Here is a 23603-nt window from a genome sequence, read left to right on the forward strand (position 1 = left end):
CCTAAACAAGCTGCAGAGCATCTGATGGGGAGGCAGCCTTTTCTCCTATGTTTCAATAATGACGCGACGTACACTTAGCCTATTCATGAGCCTGCACATGTACTCAAGCCTGAACTCGGGGGCAACTACAGGCTTTCTGGCTCTACATTACTGGAAATGTATTTATTGCATTTATATATCTTTTCCAAGGAGGTCAAGGTGGCAAACGTTCCCCAATTTTAGCCGCACATCAATCGCGCGAGGTAAGATCAAAGGAAAGGGCAGAGCGAGTCAAGGTCACTCAGGGAGCATCTTGGTCTGCACTAAGCACTACACTGTCCCGGCTTCCGTTTAAGTCAAACCACCTTTTCTTCCATTTACAATTTCGAATTGGCCCAGCCCTTCCTATCTTCTGTCTGAACCAAGCCCCGCTGTGTTAAACGGGCCTCGCCCCACGGTATTACAACTGTAACCTTAAGATATTAGTGCAGTTTGCTATTATAAACAAGGCTGCAGTCTTGTGCACACTTGGCTCGGAGTAAGCCCCCTTGAACACAGAAGAATTTATGAAGAAACATGCACTGGGTCGTGCAAAATACGGTGGCATAAATTTGAACACGCCGTTGCGCGGAGGTGGCGGGGAGCTACGTTGTACGAGAGAGCTTGAAGCACGTTTGTTAAGCGAAGTAGGAAACAGCAAACTAAGTATCCACGGCGGGGAGGGAGGCGGCTGACCTTTAGCCGGGACGTGTGGCATTTTGTCTGGCCACAAAGCTAAGCACAATGCGCCTGCGACGTCTCCAACCCGATTTTCTCATGTGCGTATCGGAGGCGCGCAGAACGATGCCCAAGTTTGCCCAAGCAGCGCGCGGAAAAAGAGAAGAACCGGTTGGGTGGCTATTTCAGGGGCTTTTAAACTTCCCCTTTCTTCTGTCTGCGCACGTTCCTCGGGAGGCTTCCAGCGCCGTCACGTGCGCCTTCGCGATCCGGACTTTCTTCTCATGTCATGTAAACAAAGCGCTGTGTAGGCATTACGGGGCGGCCGCGATCGATTGGGCACAGGCAACGGCATCCGGAATGGGGATTCCGGCTTCGAGACTCTCCTGTTTTCCCTTGGCATTTGTAAGGAACCGGAGCTGCAAGCCTTGGGGAAAGGAACCGTGTGCATTGCAAAAGTGAGGGGTGAGATGTCGAGAGCAGGAAGACGAGGGCCAGCCCCAGCCAACTGCTGTGTAGCCGCAGGAAAGGAAAGGGCTTCCCTGCCTTTTGCCACGGAGACCCTGCTTCGAAGGGAGAGAGTGGCTTCAGACAGCCTTTGCCTTCGTTTCCCTGAAAGATCGGGGTTCAAAGGGGGCGGTGCACAGACCGGCAGCGCATCCAAAAACCTCTGGCAGCAGCCCGTCATTTCCTCCACCGCCGTGCGCAAGGCTTCGGACCGCAGCAGCCTCCTTTGCACATCAACCGCGAAGCGAAGCGCAGTGACTTCGACCCTTTACCGCCATTTGCCAGGAAAACTTGTGAATAAGTGATGTTCGGGGACGGGGAGGGGCGGGGAGAGGAGGAGGACGGAAGGCCGTCAATAAGGGAAAGGTAAAATGGCTGGCGAGCCTTCAAATAACCCTGCTCGCCGTCTCTGTCTCTCTCTCTCTCACTCACTCACTCACACACACCTCGTCTTCTGCCAACGTTTTCTGCGCGGTGGAGAAATAGCGCCCCCGCTTCTCCTAGTACGAGACCCGGGGGAAGCTGTGGGGCCCGTTTGTTCCACCCAAATGAACTCGGAGGTGGGGGAGGTGGAGCGGCCACGCGGGGGGATATTGGGGGGTCGACGTGCGCCTTAATAATCTGGTCCCTCGTGAAATAGCCCAGGCACACGGGGCGTTGCAGGAAGCAGAAACGAAACAATGAAGGCGAGAGAAGTCTTTCTCTCGCGACCTCGCGTCTCTCCTCGCGGGTTTGATCCGAGAAAGTCCCCGAATTGACTTGTGCCATTAAGGCCCAGTTCCCGCACTACGTACACGGCGAAAAGCACCTTCGCCTCGGGCGCCGATGTGGGGGTCTCACCCCGTCCCGCGGGGTCCCCTCCTCCACCCTTCCGAGAGGATTCTAGGCTCGGCAGCACCGTGGCCAAGGGCGCTCGCCTGGCCTGTACGGAGCGCAGGCACCTCCTCGCGCTGCCGCCGCCTGCAACTCTCCTTCGCTCTTTCAGCCAGACCGAATGAGTCATCCCAGCCCGTTTCGTCTTTGAGATCCCCGACCGGCCGCGCCATTTTAGGCGCGCGCACATACATGGGCTTGGTTTCCGCTGCTGCTTGGAGAGACAACAAGCAGGCGGTGACAGAGGCGGAGGGGCGGCGGCGGCAGCAGCAACGGGCCAGAGGAAAGGAGAAGGGCCTCCGTGCAGCCTACCCGCTTGGCACTCAGTGGGTCTTTCAGGTACCTTAGCGGACGCCGCCTCCCTGGGTATCAGCCAAGCGAGAGCGGGGGGAAACGCAGGCAAGGCCCCGTCGGCGCCTGCGGCCCATTAACCCCTCGCACGCCACCCAGCCCGGACAGCAGGCAAGCTGGCTGGCTTGCAAAGACGGAAGGAAGAGGTTCCTCCCAGCCCAGTGTTGGTCTCACAAGGGTATGCTAAGAATCCAGGTTAGGGAGGGAGTAGGCTGAAAGAAATTATTTTTTAAAAAAAACAAACAAACCGTGTTTGTTAATAGGAAAGTTTAAGAAAGAAAACCAGCACAAGTATCGAGCTATGTGCGTGACTAGTACACATAAACAAACCAGCCCAGACCCAAGGTCGGTTGCTGTGAAGACCAGGATGAAATGGTAAACCCGCTTGGTCCACACCCTCTTGCTTTTGAAGCCCCACGGTCTACAGCAGCGCGCGTGCACGGGGGAGGCGCACACCCACAGCCGAGTTTCTCCCCACCCCCTTCGTGATGAATGTGCTCCCCGCCCTTTCTCTCTCCCATTGCCTGCCCCGCTCGGGTCGGCGCTGCCCTTTGTGGCTTTTCGGCCCGGCGGCCGCGCTGCGAGAGCCCAAAGGAGGTCGGCGTCGGCCCCCGTATTCACCGGGGAAACGAGCAGATATTGATCACGGGCGAGTTGATTTTGCTTAATTGTGGCTGACAGTGCCTGTGGTTTCCTCATTTGCGGAGCAACAGCATCGAGGGTCTGATTGATTGGGAGCGCAGCGCCTCCCACTCCCCGCTCTCCCTCCCGGCAGACACACACACACACGGGGGGGGGGGGGAGCGAGCAGCCACCTCCGAGAGGAGCCTGTGTGAAGGCGAGTCCCTCGGGAGGGGAAGGAGCAGCTTCTCATTATTCAGCAAATGGCCGGCGCGCCGGCAGCTAGAGATGCAGCTTGGTTGGTTCGCTGTCGAGCGCTCGGGCGAGCTTAAGTAGCCTTAAATCCTCCCGCTCCCCCCGCAGGACCGTCTGCCTGCTTTTGCCTGCGTCGTCGGCCCCTTCGCCTCCACCACCGCCGCCGCCGCCTCCTCCTCTTCGCCCGCCAGCAGATTGGTCCGCGAGTTAAGCGCTCGCGAATGGAGAGCTTTTAACAGGGCGGGGGGTTGCAGTCCTCGTCGCCTAAGCGCTCGCTCAGTCGAAGTCCCCACGCCGAGGTGGCGAGCTCGTCCCCCGCAAACTTAACTCAGGAGCAACCTCGCTCTCCTTTCAATGAAATGACGCCATAGCAAAGCAGCTTAAGGCGCAATCCAGCGCTCACAAGCCCCAGTTGAAATTAATTGCTAAAGAACAGCCGCCGCTCCCTGCGCAGCTCTGTCAGCCGGGCTTGCGCAGGAGACCTTCCCGTTGGCTTGCGCCCGTAGCCATCTCTTCCTACGAAGAAGAAGCGAAAATCCAAACCACCAGCACCATCACACTTCGTCTGTACAAATCCTACCAGTAAGGAGTTTTGGTGCCAGCGCTTTCTGGAAAATGTACATTAAACGTGCCTTTTAAAATAGAGATGAGCGCAGCAGACTTAAATGTCAGAAAAGGAGCTGTGTGGCAACCATCTGCAAGCCGCTTGATCCAGGGTGACTTTACAATTGCCCTGCGACCCTTTTTATATCTACTCAGAAGTAAACCTCGTTGAGCTGAATGGGCTTACTCACAGGTGAGCGCGCATAGGATTGCCGCCTTAAATGTGAAATCTGGGCCCAGTACCTAAACCTGCCTATCGATTGCAGGAGGGTTTCTTCCACGAATCATGTTCTCCTATCCAGATTTCCCTACATTAGCATTTCTAGCTAACTGTCCCATCCCAAGTGCTTTCCGCTCCTTTAACTTTTTTTTAGCCCCCCTAAAGTGCATTCCTGCACCCCCGGGGTGGGTTCCATCGTAAAGTAAATGAGCACAGGATTGCAGGCGGCCCAAGGCTCACCGAGAGGAAGGCAGAATACACAGCGACACCTGCTTCCATAGGATGGAGCCGAAAGACAATTTTTGCGAGGACGACTAGGGCTTGGGCATCATTCATAGGAACAAAGGCTTATCATGAACCAGACCATGGGCCTATCTTGCTCATATTGTCTACACTGACCGGCAGCAGCTCTCCAGGGTTTCAGGAAGGCCTACCTGGGGACGCCAGGAATTGAAGCAGGGATTTTCTGCGTGCAAGGCAGATGCTCTACCACTCAGCCAGGGACTCCCCAAGTCCAAACAGGGCCGCTGGTGGGGATAGGAAGCGTTCCTCAATTCTAACTGTACATCGCCTAGCACCCTAAGGACAAACCCTCCAGTCTCCCAGAGGCATCTTCAGCAGAATCTATTCCGCCTTTACTAAAAGCGTGGCACGTGTCCTCAAGCAGCAAGCAGCGATCTAGACGAATCCTCCGGTTTTAATATCCCAGCAATGCGCAGGGCAAGAACCGGCCGAGGGAGCACCGAGCAGGGCCTCGCGGACAAAGTTTCACGCCGCAGCTGGGATTCCTCCTCGGGCTGCGAAGCTGCGCGCCCCCTCGGCCTTCCTCGGAAGACTTAAGGACCCCGGCGCAGCCTGCCTTGCCATCTTGAAGTCGTCGGCTCCGAAACGGGAGGGAGGCGAGGGGGGCTGAGCGCGGAAGCAACTGCGCTGCAGATGGGCGGCTATGAATTTTTGCTGCTGCTTCGAGCCTTAATTACTGGCTCTTGATCCGTGGGACTACGACACGACACCGCCAAGGTTAAAATGCCCGGAACAGCTCTGAGCAGATGTGAGCGAGTTGGCAGACGCGCAAATGAGGTCTGCCTCCAAGCACGATAACAAGTGACTAATACATTGCATATCGCTGAAAGAAAATTATTTTCCTCTCATTTGCATTAGCTCTCTCTCTCTTCCCCCCCCCCCTTAAGACCAAAATAAAAAGCCAACGACAGCACCACCACTCGCGCGCCCCGCTCAGAGACAGCAGTCTAATCCTGGGGTGGGGGGGGAGAGAGAAAGATGCTGGGTGACTTTTAGAAATTTGTGGAAGCAGGAAAAGATTTGCCAGTGTTTTGGCAAGGCAGCCGTGTTTATCTTTCCGCCTTTGCTCCAAGGCAAAAGTAGTTTCGCAAGCAACATTCCTGCAGAAAATGGCAGACGTCACGTTAGAGCTCGATTTATTGCTCTGGCGCTTAATGAATGACTGCTGGGGGTATCTTCCACCCAGAGTGCCTCGTGCACAGAAACTGGAGAGTGACAGATATGCCGCATGAGAGTGACGAGGAATGAAATTCGATGTACAGTTGCCAGTTGCCCTGAAACAAGCCGGCATTGCCCAAAACAGAAATTCTATTCACAAACCAGAAGTGCTCGGATTGAAGACGATCGGCGCCACATTCCAAAACAAAATAGAATAATCCTTATTCCCAGGTTTTATATGACCTGCCTCCCCGCTGCATGCATGTTAATTCCGAAGCAAGTCCCACAGTGCTGAATGGAGCTCATCCGCTTCCAAGCAGGGTTAGAGCTGTATCACTAATGGCTTCCCGTTGAAATCAAAAAGACAGATTTCCAAGCTGTTAAGGACGGGCCGGGGGAGACCCATTTCAGACAGGCTGACCCCTCACTTTAGCGAGACTAATAATCTCGGTACTAAACCTGTTTATTAAACAGATCCCATTGAAATCAATTGAACTTCCCTTAACGTGAATCGTACTGGGATCACAGGTTCCTCAAAAGGCATCGAAAGATTTAACTGCCAAGTGTAAATGTACTTTCCTGTATACTCGCAATCAATTTGAAAACAATAGGACATTTTCACACAATATGTTAAAGATTTTCTTTTCTTTTCCCCACATCTTTAATTCAAATATAAGACCTAAACAAGCTACAATGCCTGTTCATATTAAACATGGCTATTTTTCTCTCTTTGTCACACTTTAAGTGTTTTTGCAGCCATAGTGTATCAGTAGTGCAAGAGAATACTCAGAATTATATTTCATGTTGTGTGCATGTGCCCTTGTAGGTCTTTCCCAGATGCACTCAAATGGCACAAGTGAGATGGAAAAAACATATTGAAAACTGCTTCAGCTTCACTTTATGATGTGTGGGAATTCAGACACACTTTTGTACTTCCAGATTAATGTGTGAAACAGGAAATTGCACGGGTGAGATGCACAGGAAACATATGGGGGGGGCGGTTCATGTATTCCATGCAAGGAGAAATTGGGTGTATTCTTCACATATTACACCAAAGCATTAAAAGCCCACTTTGCCATCATGTCTCTAGCCATTCTGGGTCATTAGCAATAAGGCCCTGATGCACTTTCCAAGGTGGGAAAGCTGCATAAGCTACTAATTTGCTATATTGATATAGTTGATAGACAAAGAAGTGCTCGCTCCATTACCTACAATGGTAAAGGTAAAGGGACCCTTGACCGTTAGGTCCAATCGCGGACGACTCTGGGGTTGCGGCAGTCATCTCGCTTTATTGGCTGAGGGAGCCGGCGTACAGCTTCCGGGTCATGTGGCCAGCATGACTAAACCGCTTCTGGCGAACCAGAGCAGCCCACGGAAATGCCGTTTACCTTCCCGCCAGAGTGGTACCTATTTATCTACTTGCACTTTGACTTGCTTTCAAACTGCTAGGTTGGCAAGGAAGCATCAAATTTCTGTAGCAGAATGATTCCCACCTAATCTGAAAAGTTTATGAAGAGGAGTGAAGCTACCTCACTCTGCTAGGGGGACAGGAAGGCTGTGGCAAAGCAGTGTTTCTTGCGCATGTGTGATCAAAGAGCCACTCTGGATAACGGGTTTCACTCCCACTGAGCCAAAGCAAAGTCTAGGAACCATGTCAATGTGATGCAAGTAAAGCAATAGTCCAGGTTACAGTCCCTAACTACATTTACCTGTAAGTAAGCCCCATTAAATTCAATAGGATTTACTGCAGAGTAGACAAGGTTAGAATTGCACATTGCTAGATTTCATAGAACTGTAGAGTTGGAAGGGACCACAGGGATCATCTAGTCCAACCCCTTGCAAGACAGGAATCTTTTGCCCAACCTGGAACTTGAACCCACAACCCTGAGATTAAGATTCTCATGCTATATGACTGAGCTATCCCTCAGGGTTTTGTTCTGTTTACTGTTATGCAAATGTTGCCACATTGAAATAAGCATTGTGTAACCAGGGACGCAGGTGGCGCTGTGGGTTAAAGCCTCAGCGCCTAGGACTTGCCGATCGAAAGGTCGGCGGTTCGAATCCCTGCGGCGGGGTGCGCTCCCGCTGCTCGGTCCCAGCGCCTGCCAACCTAGCAGTTCGAAAGCACCCCCAGGTGCAAGTAGATAAATAGGGACCGCTTACCAGCGGGAAGGTAAACGGCGTTTCCGTGTGCAGCTCTGGCTCGCCAGAGCAGCGATGTCACGCTGGCCACATGACCCGGAAGTGTCTGCGGACAGCGCTGGCCCCTGGCCTCTTAAGTGAGATGGGCGCACAACCCCAGAGTCTGTCAAGACTGGCCCGTACGGGCAGGGGTACCTTTACCTTTACCTTTAACCACCATTTTTGAGGTCAGTATGCCTCAGTATATCAGTTTCTGCTATTAAACGTATGGCCTGCTTTCGTGCTTCCCATAGATATCTGGTGGATCAGTCTGAGAAAAGGATGCTGCACCACATGGGACATGGGCCTGATTCAGCACTCATTTTCTTATTAAACCTGACTCTCAATCAAGATAATCAGGAGCAGGATCACAAAAGCAGGATGTTGTTTGCCCCTAACAAAATTGGTGTACCTCAGTCATTGACATTACTGTTTATGTAAAAGCAGGGAGAAAACCTGCAAACAAAGCATCATGAGATAGATTCCTTTTGCTGCAAAAGTAGTTTTGCTCCACGTTTTAACACTTAGACATTGTGAGAATAGCAGCCTAGTTTTATCAGAATAGATTCAGTTTATTTCGGAACTTGATCGTACAATATTTAAAAACAATGGAAAGTTAACAGATTTGTTCAATAAATACAATGGAAATTTCCTCACATTACAAACTAATCTGTTTTGAATTACCATGCAAATCAGAACACACAAAACAGACTGTGTGTAGCCCTGATCTTCTATTTCTCTCACTCACACATACATGCACTCCAAACCTTATCTTTCTTCTCCTAGGAAAGCCAGGCAGTTTTGACTCAGTCTTCAGGAAAAAGCAGTTTTCTCCTGCTATGTGCAAAAGGTATGCCTATCTTGAACTCCTCTATCACTTTTTAAATACCAGCTTGATTATTTCAGAGTGATTAGAACACAGTAAATTCGTGGATTTCACTTGTAAGCTTAGGATCACAGTCCTAGACCTCACCCATCTTGGATGAGCTTTCCTTGGTATTTTTTATGTCCTGGTTTCAAACAAAGCCATACTCATTTAGCAAGGGGTGTGACTGCCTACTGGAGCTGGTCTTGCGCGAGGTGAAATACTCTTTAATCCTGAAAGAATGTGAAAATGTACTTCCCACTTGCCTCCCACAATTTAATTTTCCCCTTAATAAACCCATTTGGAAAGATCAAATGTGAGATCTGCCTAAAATTGTGCAGTTTATACTTGATTTTAGTCCCGAATTATGAAAAGGGTTTAGTTTGAACCAGGAATTTCCCTTTCAGTGCCTGCATATATAAATTGCATTGACATTGCTAATTGTGCCTGACATAGTTAATTGTGCCTTGGTATCTGCTGCTAAAGGAGAAGGTCCCAGGCATGCCAACTCTTATTCCAGAAGGAGATACTGGAATAGGTTGGTTCCGACCCAGGGTGGGACAAAAACCGCTTCAGTGCTTAAATTCAGATAGGACTCTCCAGGGCAGAAACCTAGTTGCATTGACATCTGGAGCCAGAATCTGGTGAGAGTCATTTTTCTTTGCACCTGCAAGCTGGTTAGGGACTACAGTTAGCATACAGAGAGTGCACATGGAATGAAAAGTGAGGCTTTTGGATCAGAGAGTTTGGCTACTACAATTCCTGAGCATTGGCAGTCCTCAGACTATGCTTTGGAGACATGTGAAAGCATTGGGGTATTAGTACACAAGTCACTACCTACAGTTCTGCCTTCAAACCATTTCCTCTAGAATTTTTAAGAACATTTCTATCCTGCCTTTCCATTATAGAGTGTCCAAGGTAGTCACTATATAACTTAAGATCCACAGAATGTTAACACCTGGATTTCTTCCTAATGAACCAATATGGTTATCTATCATGCACGTATAAATGAACTTACTCTAAAATCTATGGCTTGAGTATTGCAGCAAAAATATCAAGAAATCAGTGATCATCCAGTCCTGCTAGTATGTCCCCCTCTGAATTCAGTTTGAGACACCTAGACTGCAATAGTCACAATTTGTGCGTTAGAAGGTGGAGCACAACTATTTCCACAACAGAATGAATCCTGCCTAAGTGCCAGACATGGCATGCTCACTGGCAGGAGGACAAGCAGAGCCTCCCCCAGAGATCTTAAGGCACAAGTTGGCAGGTGTTAGTGAAGGTGCTTTGGCAAGTACTTGTAATAAATCATACAAGTTTAACAAAAGCAGTTTCTTATTACTGAACTATTTAGACTGTCTTGAACAACTTTCCAGTATCCTTGAAGGACAGGGGCCTTCTCTGTGGTGGCTCCCAGATTATGGAACACTCCCTCCCTGTAAAGTTGCATATGTCTCCCATGTTGGCATCATTTTGCTGACAGTTAAAAATATACTGGGTGACAAGGGTTGGCAGTCTGTTATTCCTTGCCTGCTGTGTTGTGAACCTAAACTGTTTTGAGTATTTTTATATAGAAAAAATATGGAGGGGGGCGCCGAGCAAAAAGCAGACACTTCCTTTACTATGGGCTCCTATTGGAAGGAGGACAGGGTAAAAAATATAACAGATGGGGGGGGGGAGAGAGAGAAAATATTGTGGGATGCATTATTACTAGAGCAGTCAAGTACAACATTTTCTTGTTGCCTAGAATGGACACACAGCGGAATGTAACTCCAGACAGGGAGGACTTCCTGTCATACCTTCTCTGGAGCTTCTTCCCCCTGTGTGTGACCCTAGCTGACCACATAAATGGACAAGCCACACAACCATCTCTCTCTTGCTCTCTTGGACCCTCGCTGTCCTGGCTCTTATCCAGCACACAGCTCAACCTTCACATAGGATGGAGCCCAAAAGCAGAAAGTCTGAAATGTAGCTCAGACTTCTTTTCACTGTAGCCACAAGATTAAACCTGCCTTCAGATTACTGCTGTGAACTGAATGTGAGTAAAACTTTATTCTTACTTTTAAAGAAGACTGTGTTGTGTTATTCTTATTTTAAGAGGGAAATAAAGGGGAAACTTACCAGGAACAATCCAAACTGGACAAGCCAGGCTGGATTGCTTAAATAAAGGATTATAACGAATCATCAACCTGCTTCCAATAAGTTGCAAAGGGAATGTGCTCTGCTGTTTACTTGCTAGCGTGAGTGAGGAGGGATAATATTCAAACAATATATCCTCTCCTACCTACCTTAACATTCCCACAAATATGAAAGATTATGCGCCATTTTTAAACGTAGTGAAACAAACAGGGATCAACTGTATCCTCAGGACAATTATCCTGGAGAATAGCCCAATGGGCTTCAAGGAGAGAATCCTGAACTAAGCCATTTGTAGACTGGAAATTGTGTGTACAAAAGTAACTGAAACTGTGGTCCTGAAAACACCTGCAAGATTGTACATCTTCAGATTTTTTTCTTAGATGCAAGTGGAATGTGTCCTTTGGTAGGCCCCCTCTTCTGTCAGTAGGCCCATGTGGATTTATCTGGCTGTGGTGAGCAAGGCACCAAGGAGAAACTCTGTGTCTAGCCTCTGTCTTAATTTTCCACAACTGCCAGTAACAATGCTAGGTAGGAATTATTATCAAATAATAATAATAATAATAATGCTCCCTGGCACTGCTTTGAATGCAAGGCTGGGGGGGGTGAAAGGGGCAGGCATCAGCAGTGGGCCCTGCCAGGTACTTGGATCCTAGCAACTCCCAAGGATGTGGTTGGGGAAGGGCCATAGTTTAGTGATGAGATGTATGCTTTGCATACCCAGGTATGTCCAGGTAGGACTGGGAGATCCCCGACTGAAAAAGAGCAGCTGCAAATCTCTGTAGCCAGTGCAGACCTAGATTTCCCCAATAGCCATATTCAGTAGAATGTAGCTTCCTATGTGCTTCCTATGTGCTTCTGCCATCCACACCAGGAAGAACAGTGTTCCTCCCTGGCTTCAGGTTGGTGTTCCAGGACACTGTGTACTCCATGCAGGATTATCTAGCCCAGGGGTTCCCAGAGTGTGGTCTGCAGGTTTCATTCAGGTGAGCTGCAGCATGCCCACATTAAATATTCATAATGATTTTTACTGATATTTTTTATTGCTTCTTTTATTTCTTATGTTGTAATTTATTGTATTACAATCTGAGTTCTATGGAATGTGAGTTGTAATATAATAAAATACAGTATAAGAAATAAAAGAAGCAATTAAAAGGCAATTAAACATCATACAGCTTCTAGCACGGCACAATACAACGGCTACAAAAGGTAGAGTATCATTAAATGGTCTGTAAAGACCATCAACAAGAGGTCCATGGTCCAGGTGGGATTTGGGAACCAAATATCTAGTCTGGCCTAAGAGCAGGCCAGTTGTTTGTTTTTCAAAAGAGTGAATTCACAGGTGCATGTTCTCAACTCCAGTGCATGACCTCAGTATCAAGTGTTGACAGCCATCACAATTCGAATCATAGAATTTTAGAATTGGAAGGTACCCCAAGGCTCGTGTAGTCCAACCCCTGCAATGTAGGAAGAGGACACACAGCACTTCCTTGGGGTTCCACGATGGATGCTTTTCAAAGGCACGGGTTCACACATCTCAGCTGAGGAATGAGATAGGCAGATGTGTGTGCATGTGTGAATCAACCCTCAGCTAAGCTGCTTACAAGGAACTCTAACATCCTCGCCGGGGTGCATACATCCTTTCCCTACTTTCAGAGGAATAGTATGCAGTTGGGGACACGCGTGCTAAATAAATGTTGCAGGTGAGGGTCGTCGTTCCCCTCCTCTAAATGGCCAAAAAAAGCTAATTCCTCCCAGTAGCACTGGGAGGTGTTGTTCTTTCAGCTCAGCTTTGTGGTTCCTGCAAAACCACCAGACACACTTACAAAGGAGTAAGGGCCATTGCACCCCGCAAGACTTGAATTTCCAAACAGGCTTGGTTGGGGACTGCGCCACAAAGGGGGAGGGGAGAAAGTGGGAGGGCGGGCCTCAAAACCCCATCCCAGGAAATCGATGAGGAAGATGATGCTGGGGTAGATTTCTTGTGTTTAATATTTGTTTTGTTTTTCCCTCGGGCATGCTCGCTACTTTCTTTACTAGGGCCCGGGGCGAAACCGTTGTCCCCTGTCGCCGCACCGCCCCCTTTAGTTGTCTCTCCCTCGCCATAGAGAGAGCTTTGTGTAAAAGCCGAAGAGGCGCTGGCTGCTCGCGCTCCAACAGCTGTCACATTATTTGCACTAGCTGTAAACAGCCTTCGCCCCCCCCCTCCGCCTTTCTCCCTCCCCACACCACATAGTTAAATCCAGACTAACAATCCTCAGTTAGAGATCAAACCAACAACAGCAGCATTGTGTCTGCCCTTCCTTGCTCTAGCATCACTCCTGCAGCTGGTTTACTCGAAACAAGGAGCCCCCCTCTCCCCTCCCTACCCCCCCGCCTCCCCCCAGGCCAGGGAACTATTTGTATCAGCCGGTCCCTCACTCTCGCGAACTCTCCTTGGGCAATAAATGGGGTCTTTTAAAAAGTAAGCTTTCCTCCGCCTCCCCGCGCGCCACCCCCGTCCTCTTTTTGCTCTTTTTTGAGGCGTCTCTCTCTCCCCCCCCCCCTCTCTCTCTCATTTCCTCCCCAAGTCGCCCTCTCCCCGAAGGGCCAGGTCAGAGCTGGAGTCCTCTTCTGCTCGCCTCCAGTCCAGCTGCAGTAGCTTAGCGCGCCCCCCGCCCGCCCGTGCCTTTGCCCGGGTCTCGCTCATTGTGGCTCTTAGAAGCTTTAATGCCTCTCGTTCCGCAGGAGAAATTCCTCAGCTGGCTGCATTTGCAAGCGCGGGCGTCGGGGGGGGGGGGCGCCGAGCAGAGAGCAGAGACTGTTGCTTTCTTGCCGTGCTGCTTTTAACAGTTTCTTTCCCTCGTGGTCCTTAAGAGACGCATCCCGTCGCCCCCGCCCCCAGCGCTTCTCATCAGCTCCCCAGACGCTACAGGCCCCGGACAGTGACGTGGACCCGATTATTTGCATTGAGTGACACGAAGAGACGCCGTGTCACTCAAGCGAGAGGGACGCGGAGGGAGGGGGTGGTTTGAAATCCTTTTTTTCCAGCGCCTGCCGCACCCGGCGCCCGCTACCTGAAGCGAGCACTTGCAGGCCGGTTTTCTGTTCCCCGCACCAGCTGAGGCCCAAATACTCGAGTCGTGGCTGTCTGGAGAAAGAACGAGCTGCCAGAAAGGGCGCCCAGTGGGTTATTCTGATGTTGGGAAACTTCCACCCAGTAGAAGAGATAGGGGTTACTGGGTCGGTGATTGTGGGGGCGAAGCAAGGGGTAGAACCATAGAAGTGTAGAGTTGGAAGGGACCCTGAGGGTCATCTAGTCCAACCCCCCAATGAAGGAATATGTAGCTCTCCCATATGAAGGTAGGAAGTAGGGCATCCACATTAGTGTAGGAGCAGCTCATGGCTACCCATGACCTTGCCTAGGTACCACCTTCTGGCTTGTCCCAGTTCAAATGAAAGGGGGGCTCGCTCAGCTCTTATTCCCACGTCCCACACCCACTAACCGCTGGACAATAGCCATGTTAACTTGGTCCTAAATCCCTGTGTTCAGTTAAGGTTTACTCTCAAGGCAAGTGCATATAATATTCCCCCTGCCAGAGCGACCAAGACCCACTGGATATTGCTCCCGGACAGCCTTGCTGCTGCTGCTGCTGCTGCTGATACTCCGTTATGGTTTTTGGCCAAGCCCCGAGCAAAATAACGGAAATGGAAGGTCTTATGCCGCATGACAGGAGCAGCCCCAGTGAGGCCTGCCATATTTTCTTGGACTACAATTCCCATCAACCCCTAGTCATTGCATCCAGCGGCTAGGGATTATAGGAGCTGTAGTCCCTGCCCGACGGTGATGCCGGCGAGTGCCCCCCTCTCTCTCATACACACGTGTCCTCCTAGGCACCCTATGTACTCATTGAGCAATTGAACTATTTGCCTATCCTTAAAAATAAAAAAATCCCTGCTGCGTAAAATACAGCTCTTGTATGCCAAAGTCCTCAGGAGCCGGAGGAACAGCTGCTTAGGTGTCCTGATCTTTTGGGCAAATAGCTGAGAAGGAAGCTGCTTTGGTCTCTCTGGGCCAGCGGGCAATTTGCCACCAACTACTTGTTCAAAGCCCAGGCGACCCTCACCGCAGAACAAACACACAGCATTTTCCTTGGGAAAGAGACCCTGGTCCAGCCTGCGGCTTTCCTCCTCTCGAGTAGCTGGCCTTTAGGTTCAGCGCAATTCATCTCGATTATGACGGGGAGACCAGGTGGCTGGAGCTGTGCAGGCCGAGTCTCAGCTGCGGTCTCCAAGAGTGCAGCTTTGGGAGGCACCAACAGCCGCGAAAATTAACTCTTGACCCTAAACACATTTACATGGCAGCCGGCCCTGCTCAAGTCAAGAAGGCTGGCTGGCTCCAGTGTGCAAAAGCAGTTAACTCTGCAAAGGGAGTAAATCTCGTGGTTGTACCTCCGTAGACCCCTGGCAACTGACAAGCAGGCCTGTGTCATAAGCAACCTCTGAAGACCGTTTCTTTTTGTTTTCCATTCCCCCCCTTTTTATTACTACTGTTTTTTATAAAAATAATTTTTAAAAAATCTCTCGAAAATACAGTTGAAAACCTAGGATACGAAAGAGGCGCAGGGAAACTAAAGCGGTTGGGAAGGGAGGAAATTGGCGGTGCATTTCCTTACTTGCCAACTCCTAAATTTTATTAAACCATTGGGGCTTACTCCTAAAGTGTGTCGGAGATGGCAGCCTAAGCGTCTTGCTTCACCTTAGAAACTGTAACAGCCTAACCCCACGCAAGATTACCCGCCGGAAGCAAAACGCACGGGAGTCCTTAAATGGGCCTTTTCCCCACGTTAACTGCGCGTGGGGTCGCAAACGTAGACCGCAAGACTTCTATGGAAATAAGTCCCATTTAACTTACTTCCGAGTAACCACGTATTGGATTGGGCTGCCGCCGCGGCAAAGGATTGTTTGTGCCTTCGCCGCCACAGAAAAGCAGGGAACTTGCTCCACTGCAAGCCGAAACCCCAGGCGACATCTCGCCCCAACCAAGGCAAACCAGTAAGCTCGAGGGAACTTACTTCCGAGGGAGAAGGCATAGGATCGGCCTGCGCGGGTCTTTGGATCTGGGGCTCTGCCTGTGTTCGAGACAGCGGGAGGCGCAGACTCCAGCCCTAGCTACTAAAGGTTAAAAGTCAAAACAAAAAAATTCCTTCCAGTAGCACCTTAAAGACCAACTAAGTCAGAAGAAGTGTGCATGCACACGAAAGCTCATACCAAGAACTGACTTAGTTGGTCTTTAAGGTGCTACTGGAAGGAATTTTTTTGTTTTGACTATGGCAGACCAACACGGCTACCTATCTGTAAAGGTTAAAAGGTTTCGCTAGCGCAGCTCCTTGTCTCCGACAGACGAGCCGCTGCCTCCGCAGCACCCAACTTCCGAGCCAAATTCTCCCGGGCGAGCGATTCCAAGCATCCGCATCTTTGTAGCCCTGCTGTGGTCAGTTACAACCGGTGCCTCAGCCGAGCTGGCAATTTATTTGCTTGCCGCTGTACAAAGTGGGGGGGGGGCGGGTGGAGAGAGGAGGGAGAAAGAGAAAACCATTGCTAACAAAATAATGTCAGCAAAGGCTGCAACACATTCTTGCGAGAGAGCAGCGCTTCGTGCCTACCGAGGCTCTTTCAGCACAAAGGCTTTTAGAGAGGAAGACGGGAGGGGGCGGGGGAGGGAGAGGAGGGAGCGAGAGCGCTCTCGTATTTCAGGGCTGTTGTCCCCCTGGGAACCAAGAACCAAGTGTAGCTTCAATCAAATGCTGACTTCTCCTTCGGGAACTCAGCAGGAAACCTGATCTCACAAGTTTATGCCTGCCTCCATCTACACGGGCTGGGCTCCCCCCACGCCCCCATCCGCCTTCCCTTTCATACCAGCAATTTGTATATAGAGACGAGATCCAATATTCCTGATTGAAAAGGAGATGAGGCGGGAGGGCGGGGAAATCAGGTCGGGGACTCTCCGTTCTTGCCAAAAGCAAAACAGCCTCGAAATATCCACGCAGGGCAGCCTCGCGTCGCATCCACCGGGGCGAAGCCGTTGTTCCAAGCTCGCAAGCCGTCTCCTCCTCCCACCCGTATTCTTTATGCTCTTGATTACACGTACAAGGAATCTCCGGCGCGTAAGGCTGCAGCCCTTTTGGGTAGACTTCCTTGGGAAGAAGTCCCACTGAACTTAGTGGGGCTTACCTCCAAGGAAATGTGCCTGAGAGCGGACCTTTGGATGTTTGCTTCCGCACCCAGATCGTCGTTACTCAGCAGTAAGCAAGGATGCTCAGCCGATGGTACCGGCTTCCTGGCCATTATTAGGAGAGCTGCATCACAGCCCGAGGACCCCCTGCAGGATTTAGGCGCGCTCAACTGTTTGTAGGATCGGGCTCTTTGGTCAGGTATACGAAGCCACTGGAAACATATTTACGGTTCGCTTCGTTTCGACCCGAGACCAGATTAGCCGAACCACTTGGTTTCACGGATCCGGTGATCGGCGTAATAGTTTAAGCTCTGTCTAGAATGGGAGCCCAGGCGTGGGTCAGGTGGGACGCGCCCAAACAGCAACCTTGTGGCGAGAAACAATGCTCTCAGGAAGGCCACTGTCCACCCGGGCCACCCCATCTCCTCCTCCTCTCCAATCAATGATCAGGAAGGATTCTTGATGGGGAACTGCAGCTTCTTGTGCAAGACCAACTGCGAGTGTGGTTTACACAACCCGCCCGGCCAAGAAGCAGGCAGGAGGAAAGGGAGATGACAGGAACCGAGACTCAGTGGGGAGGAAGGCGTACCAGTCACTTCCTGCTCTGAGGTTCCTTAACTGGGGGGAGGGGGCGTTTCAGCCACTCCTCTCTCTCTTTTTTACAACTCTGCTTGGCTTCTGCTTGTAAAGGGTTCCTGAAACTAACAACCCATGGTTCAAGTAACATCTCAGCTTGTTCAGAGCACAGGGGACAAAAGAACTCTCCCCTGGCCTACCCAAGATAGCGGATACCACAACAAACATATCAGCCTGAAAGCACCACCAAACCCTTTGCTTATTTTTTTGTTAAACCAGAGTAGAGTCCTTATGCATGTCTACTAGAAAGTAAGCAAAATACTTACTCTTCAGAAAGTGAATATGATTATTGCCAAATACGCCTTTTTCACCACCCCCATACTGTATATTTTTCCCCCCAAGTGCTCCCCTTCTCTTTAATGTTGCACTTATTTAGCAAACCCGGAATTTGTTTAATTGCTTTCTTTTGGCCTCCCCCAGCAACTTGCTCCTTTTGAAAATGCTGTACGCACTCAAAATTATGCACACTCTCCAATCTATCACTATGTCAGGAAAGGCCTTGCAGAGGTGGCATAGAACTACTGAGCAAACATAGCTCATGGATTGCAACCACACATCTTATTTTGGGTTTGGGGTTTCCTTCAAGGAAGCCAGTCATCCTCCTGATAAGAATTTGCCTATGCCAATTATAATGTGCAAATGGGTAACCTGAAACTGCATGTGTATTCATAAGTGAGTCTCAATGAGTTCACTGGCACTTACTCCAAAGTAAGTATAGTATTCATCGTATTGCAGCCATTACCATGTTGCCCAAGCCACAGTAAATCCAGAATCACTTGATTCATTGATTGATTGCTTTGAACTCAGTGTACCTAGAAGTACATGCATTAAGCTCTGTTGCCACAGTGCACACCCTGATAACTGAATCCTGATCTACAGGTTAAAGTTCACGTTATGGAAGATGCCAGCATGGTTAAAGAGCAGTGTAAACAAAGGTATAAAAAGGTAAGAAGGTTCCCCTATTCCAAAATGAAAGTCTTGTCCTAATTAGGTGGTGAGAATTAAAAACACACAAGTTATGGCAAAACCAATGTGCTGGGTAAAAGAAGCCAGCACAGCAATTGAGAAGCAAAATTCTAAGTGCATATAACAACTAACATTTATTAAAATAATATACGGCTTTATAAGGCTTTGGGCTGGGTGTCCACCAGTATGCAGATGATACCCAGCTCTACCTCTCCTTCAAATCAGAACCAGTGAGGGCAGTGAAGGTCTTGTGTGAGTTGCTGAGGCGGTTGGCGGGTGGATGGCAGCTAACAGATTGATGCTGAATCCTGACAAGACAGAAGTTATGGGGCACAGGGGGCAGGTGGGTGTGGGGGACTCCCTGGTCCTGAACAGGGTAACTGTGCCTCTGAAAGAACAGGTGTGCAGCCTGGGAGTCATTTTGGACTCACAGCTGTCCATGGAGGCACAGGTCAATTCTGTGTCCAGGGCAGCTGTTTATCAGCTCCATCTGGTACGCAGGCTGAGACCCTACCTGCCTGCAGACTGTCTCACTAGAGTGGTGCATGCTCTAGTTATCTCCTGCTTGGATTATTGCAATGCACTCTACATGGTCACCGAGAAACTACAACTAATCCAGAATGTGGCAGCTAGACTGGTGACTGGGAATGGACACCAGGACCATATAACACCGGTCCTAAAGGATCTTTACTGGCTCCCAGTACGTTTCTGAGCACAATTCAAAGTGTTGGTGCAGACCTTTAAAGCCCTAGTTACAGATAGGTAGCCGTGTTGGTCTGCCATAGTCAAAACAAAACAAAAAATAAATCCTTCCAGTAGCACCTTAAAGACCAACTAAGTCAGTTTTTGGTATGAGCTTTCGTGTGCATGCACACTTCTTCAGATACACTTCAGATACAGGTATCTGAAGAAGTGTGCATGCACACGAAAGCTCATACCAAGAACTGACTTAGTTGGTCTTTAAGGTGCTACTGGAAGGAATTTTTTTTTCTTTAAAGCCCTAAACGGCCTTGGCCCGGTATACCTGAAGGAGCATCTCTGCCCCCATCACTCAGCCCAGATACTGAAGTCCTCCTCTGAGGGTCTTCTGCTGGTTCCCTCACTGCAAGTAGCGAAATTACAGGGAACCAGGCAGAGGGCCTTCTCAGTAATGGGGCCCTCAGTAGTGGTTCCCTCCCTATGGAACACCTTCCCTTCAGATGTCAGTGAAACAAACAACTATCTGACTTTTAGAATACATCTGAAGGCAGCCCTGTTTAGGGAAGTTTTAAAGGATGTTTTTATTATGTTTTTAGATATGTTGTAAACCGCCCAGAGTGGCTGGGGAAACCCAGCCAGATGGTAGGGTGGTATTATTATTATTATTATTATTATTATTATTATTATTACCACCATCCAGACAAGTCTTCTTAAGGATTGGTAACTGATTAAAGTATAAGTAGCAGAGGGTACAAATAAAGGAACAATTTCCTACAATTAAGAGAAATAAGCAGTGGGATAGGATCAGACTTGTGACCTGTCCCCCACCCCCACAGACAATCTGAAATCCAGGACAAGTAACGAGGTAGCCAGGTTTATGGATAACATCCAAATCCTTCAGATTGGTAAAATCCCAAGTAAACAATGAAGAACTCCAAGATGGGCAATTAGCCGACAAGATGGCCAACAAGAGTCTATCTAAGTGCAAAGTGATGCACACTGGGGCACAAAATCCTAACTTCGTATGATGGGAGCTGACCTAGCAGTGACCAACCAGGAAAGATCCACGGATCATGGCAGACAAATCAATGTGGGGGGGACAGACGGACCTAACTCAGTCAGTGTGCAGAAGCACAGTGGTACTTAAGAACTTCATTTGTTCTGGAGGTTTGTTCTTAACCTGAAACTGTTCTTAACCTGAGGTACCACTTTAGCTATAGGGACCTCCCTCTGTGCCGCAGCGGTGCAATTTCTGTTCTCATCCTGAAGCAAAGTTCTTAAGCCATAGTACCAGTACTATTTCTGGGTTAGGGGAGTCTGTACCCTGAAGCGTCTGTAACCCGAGGTACCACTGTATTGAAAGAGGCAAAGTCAACTTGCCACTCTAGGTATTCACTGCAGTCATATCTGGACAATCATACAAGAAGGAACAGAGACAGGCTTGCAGGTCTTTGCCCTCTCCAGTACATCACCTTTATCCTTTTTGCAGCCCTCCATGGACTTGAGGGGAAACGTCTAAAGCAGGGAACCCTCCTCCATGCAAGAAGGCTCCCAGCATGACGTAGAAACGGCAGGGTTCTGAGCTGTACATAAAGCCTCCATGAGTAGATAGGTGAGGCTCCCTGCTTCAGACTTTTGCCTTCAAGTTTGTTTAGGGCTGTGAATAGGCTGAGGTGACACACCAGCCTCTACATCACTGTTTACATGCACGCATGCCGAACAAACAGGGCTAGAAGTATAAGCCTTTCAGCCTTTATGGATATTTGTGGTGTGGCCACCTTTGGAGCACTGCATGCAATTCTATTGCCCCCTCTAAATAAGGAAACTATAGAATTGGAAAAGGTACACAGAAGGGGGACAAATTCCTTACCAGGATAAAGACTTTTAAAGTTGTGAATAGTTTGAAGAGGGTGTATGTTTTTTTAAAAAAAAGTTTATCCACTCTCAAAATACTAGAATTTAAGATTGCCCAATGAAATGAATCAGAAGTCAATTCAGACCTGACAAAAGTAAATACTGTACAAAAGTAAATTTATGGAACTCACTGTCACAGGATGTGGTAATGCCACTAAATAGGATGGCTTTTAATGTGTTAAATAAATGCATAAAGATGATATCACAGCTCCATCACATGATAGCTAAATGGAACCCCCATTTTCAAAGGCCAATGTACCAGAATATTTTCTGCTGCCAGCTGGAGACCTACTTTTTCACCCAGGCATTTGTGGGTATTAGTGCCAGTAAGACTCCTTCTATGCTATCATTTGTGCAGAGCTGCTGGTTGTGTTGATTTATTATCTGCTCCCCTTTTTGTCTTATGGAATACTGCAATTTTTATATATTATTAATTGTATCTCACACTGGGTTTGTTTGTCAATGACGAGCAGGCCACATATATTAAAAAATTATTATTATTACATAAATACCAGAGTCTGGGGACAGCTGTGTTGCCTTCCTGCCCTGCTTGTAGATTTCCCAGAGGCATCAGTCTGGCTACTGTTGAAAGAGAATGCCGGACTAAACGCATCTCCCCCCACCCCCAGTCTGGTCCAGCACTGCACTTCTTAAGGTCTTATTATAGGCTGTGCATGCTCAGATCTATATATACAGACATCAGAATTGAAACCAGCACAGCCCCAAATATGGTGCCCCATCAAATAGGGCCATCACAAGCCCCCAGGAATCTGTCAATCCCTGTCAATAATCTGGGCTCCAAATCTCACTTTCTATGAATGTGGGTTTAATGTGGCTTAGATGTCCCTGGTTGAATTTATGCAGGGAATTATTATAAGCTACCCTGTTTTTGTTTGTTTGTTTGTTTGTTTGTTTGTTTAATGCTTGGGTAGTTTCAATCCATCCTAAATATTTACTCTGAAGAAAGCCCCAAGGATTTTAATGGAAACTACTTCCAAGGAAGTGTGCATAGGATGGCGGATATGACCTACTTCCAAGCAAGCAAGTTTGCTTCTCTAAGCCTGCACCCCCTCCTGCATTTAATAACACCACTGAAGTCTTCTGAAAAGCCTAAGCAAGATTGTCTTCATCTAAGCCTACAATTCACTTCCTTGATGGAAAGCACAACCTTGCAGTGCAAAAATAGACAACATCCGCTTACTTCTCCCCCCCCCCCCACCACCAAAACAAGCACAAAGTAAATATAGCCTGAACTCTACCAATTCACTTTCCTTCACTTTTCAAGTGCCTCCCATCCTACGGGCAGCCACAAGTGCAATTTTGTTCAGATGTGGGAAACTGATTTTATTCCTGATCGCTAGAGCTGTACCCTTCAATAGAAACATTAAGTCGGCATGCTCTCCCTTCTTGAACAAAAGAAATAGCAGCAGAGTATTCTGTTCCTGAAGTCTGACAAGTATCCCAGTTTGTGCATTTTTAGGAATCTGAAGTTGCAGTCCTTTGCGCACTTCTTTAAGGAGAAGGTTTAACTGAGCAAAGTGGGCCTAGCTTCTGAGTAAAACAGGATCTTTCCCTGCTGCCGTAGCCCCCGGACTGACTAATAGCAGAATGCTTTCAAGTTAAACAACAACAGCACACAAATGAAAGCACTGAGGTTTAAGACATCAGCCCTAAAGACTTGGATGGAAGCCCCAGTTATTTTAGCAGGACTTCCTTCCAACTAATTTGTTTCGGATTTAGGTGTTAGAGGAGTGGCCAGGTTTTTTGTTTTTGTTTGTTTGTCTCAGTTTACGGTAGTCAGGCATTACGCTCAAGGATCCCGCCTAAAGCTAAAATCGCATATAGTCAAAACATATAGGGTGCAATGGTGGATGGGATCGCCAAAGTCTTTTTTGTCCAGACACAGGCACTCTTTCCACCCCCTTTTAATTCCCACACACCCACCTCAAATTTTTGGCTAATCTTAATGCCCACAAGTTAAATGTGCTTAAATTGCAAGGTAACTGAGAAGCTAGTCTCATCGCCTTAATTAAAGCTTACTCCCAGAAAAACGTGCACGGGACTGTAGCTTTAGACACTGAGTAAAGCAGGTCAAAGCTGCAATCCTATCCATACTTATTTGAATGAACCCACACACACCCCAATGGACAAGCTTGCATAGGATCCAACTGCACAGAGAACATTTGCGAAGAGAAGTGTCCCCAATATAAATGTTCAACGCTGTTTCGTGGCTTCTTTTGCACGCGTGTTCCAGAGAGCGGCTGCAGCGCACTTTCGGAGGAAGTGGGGTGCCTCCCCTCCCCCGCCCAGCTCTCCTGCTGCTACTAAATTAAGGCGATACAAAGTGCACGGAATGCTTTCCTCTAAGGAGATGTGCCGCAGAGCGGAACAGTCACCCACCCCCT

At 48.7% G+C, this 23603-nt stretch overlaps 1 protein-coding gene across 17 annotated transcripts in view; it reads right to left on the reverse strand.

The window, feature by feature from the left end:
* Positions 1-23603, reverse strand: part of BCOR (BCL6 corepressor) — an 88841-nt gene that overhangs the window by 54618 nt on the left and 10620 nt on the right. For 2 of the 17 annotated variants that reach the window (XM_083734143.1, XM_083734152.1), the window contains exon 1: positions 1998-2189. The exons of 12 other annotated variants lie outside the window; for them this stretch is intronic. The gene's annotated coding sequence lies outside the window, so the exon portion shown is untranslated. Of the gene's footprint in view, positions 1-1997; positions 2282-23603 lie in introns of those variants that run through there. 3 more of the 17 variants (XM_083734136.1, XM_083734131.1, XM_083734142.1) reach the window with 3 other exon arrangements.

Source organism: Podarcis gaigeae, assembly GCF_964106915.1.
Source record: "Podarcis gaigeae genome assembly, chromosome: 4".
In the NCBI taxonomy this organism is placed as follows: domain Eukaryota; kingdom Metazoa; phylum Chordata; class Lepidosauria; order Squamata; family Lacertidae; genus Podarcis; species Podarcis gaigeae.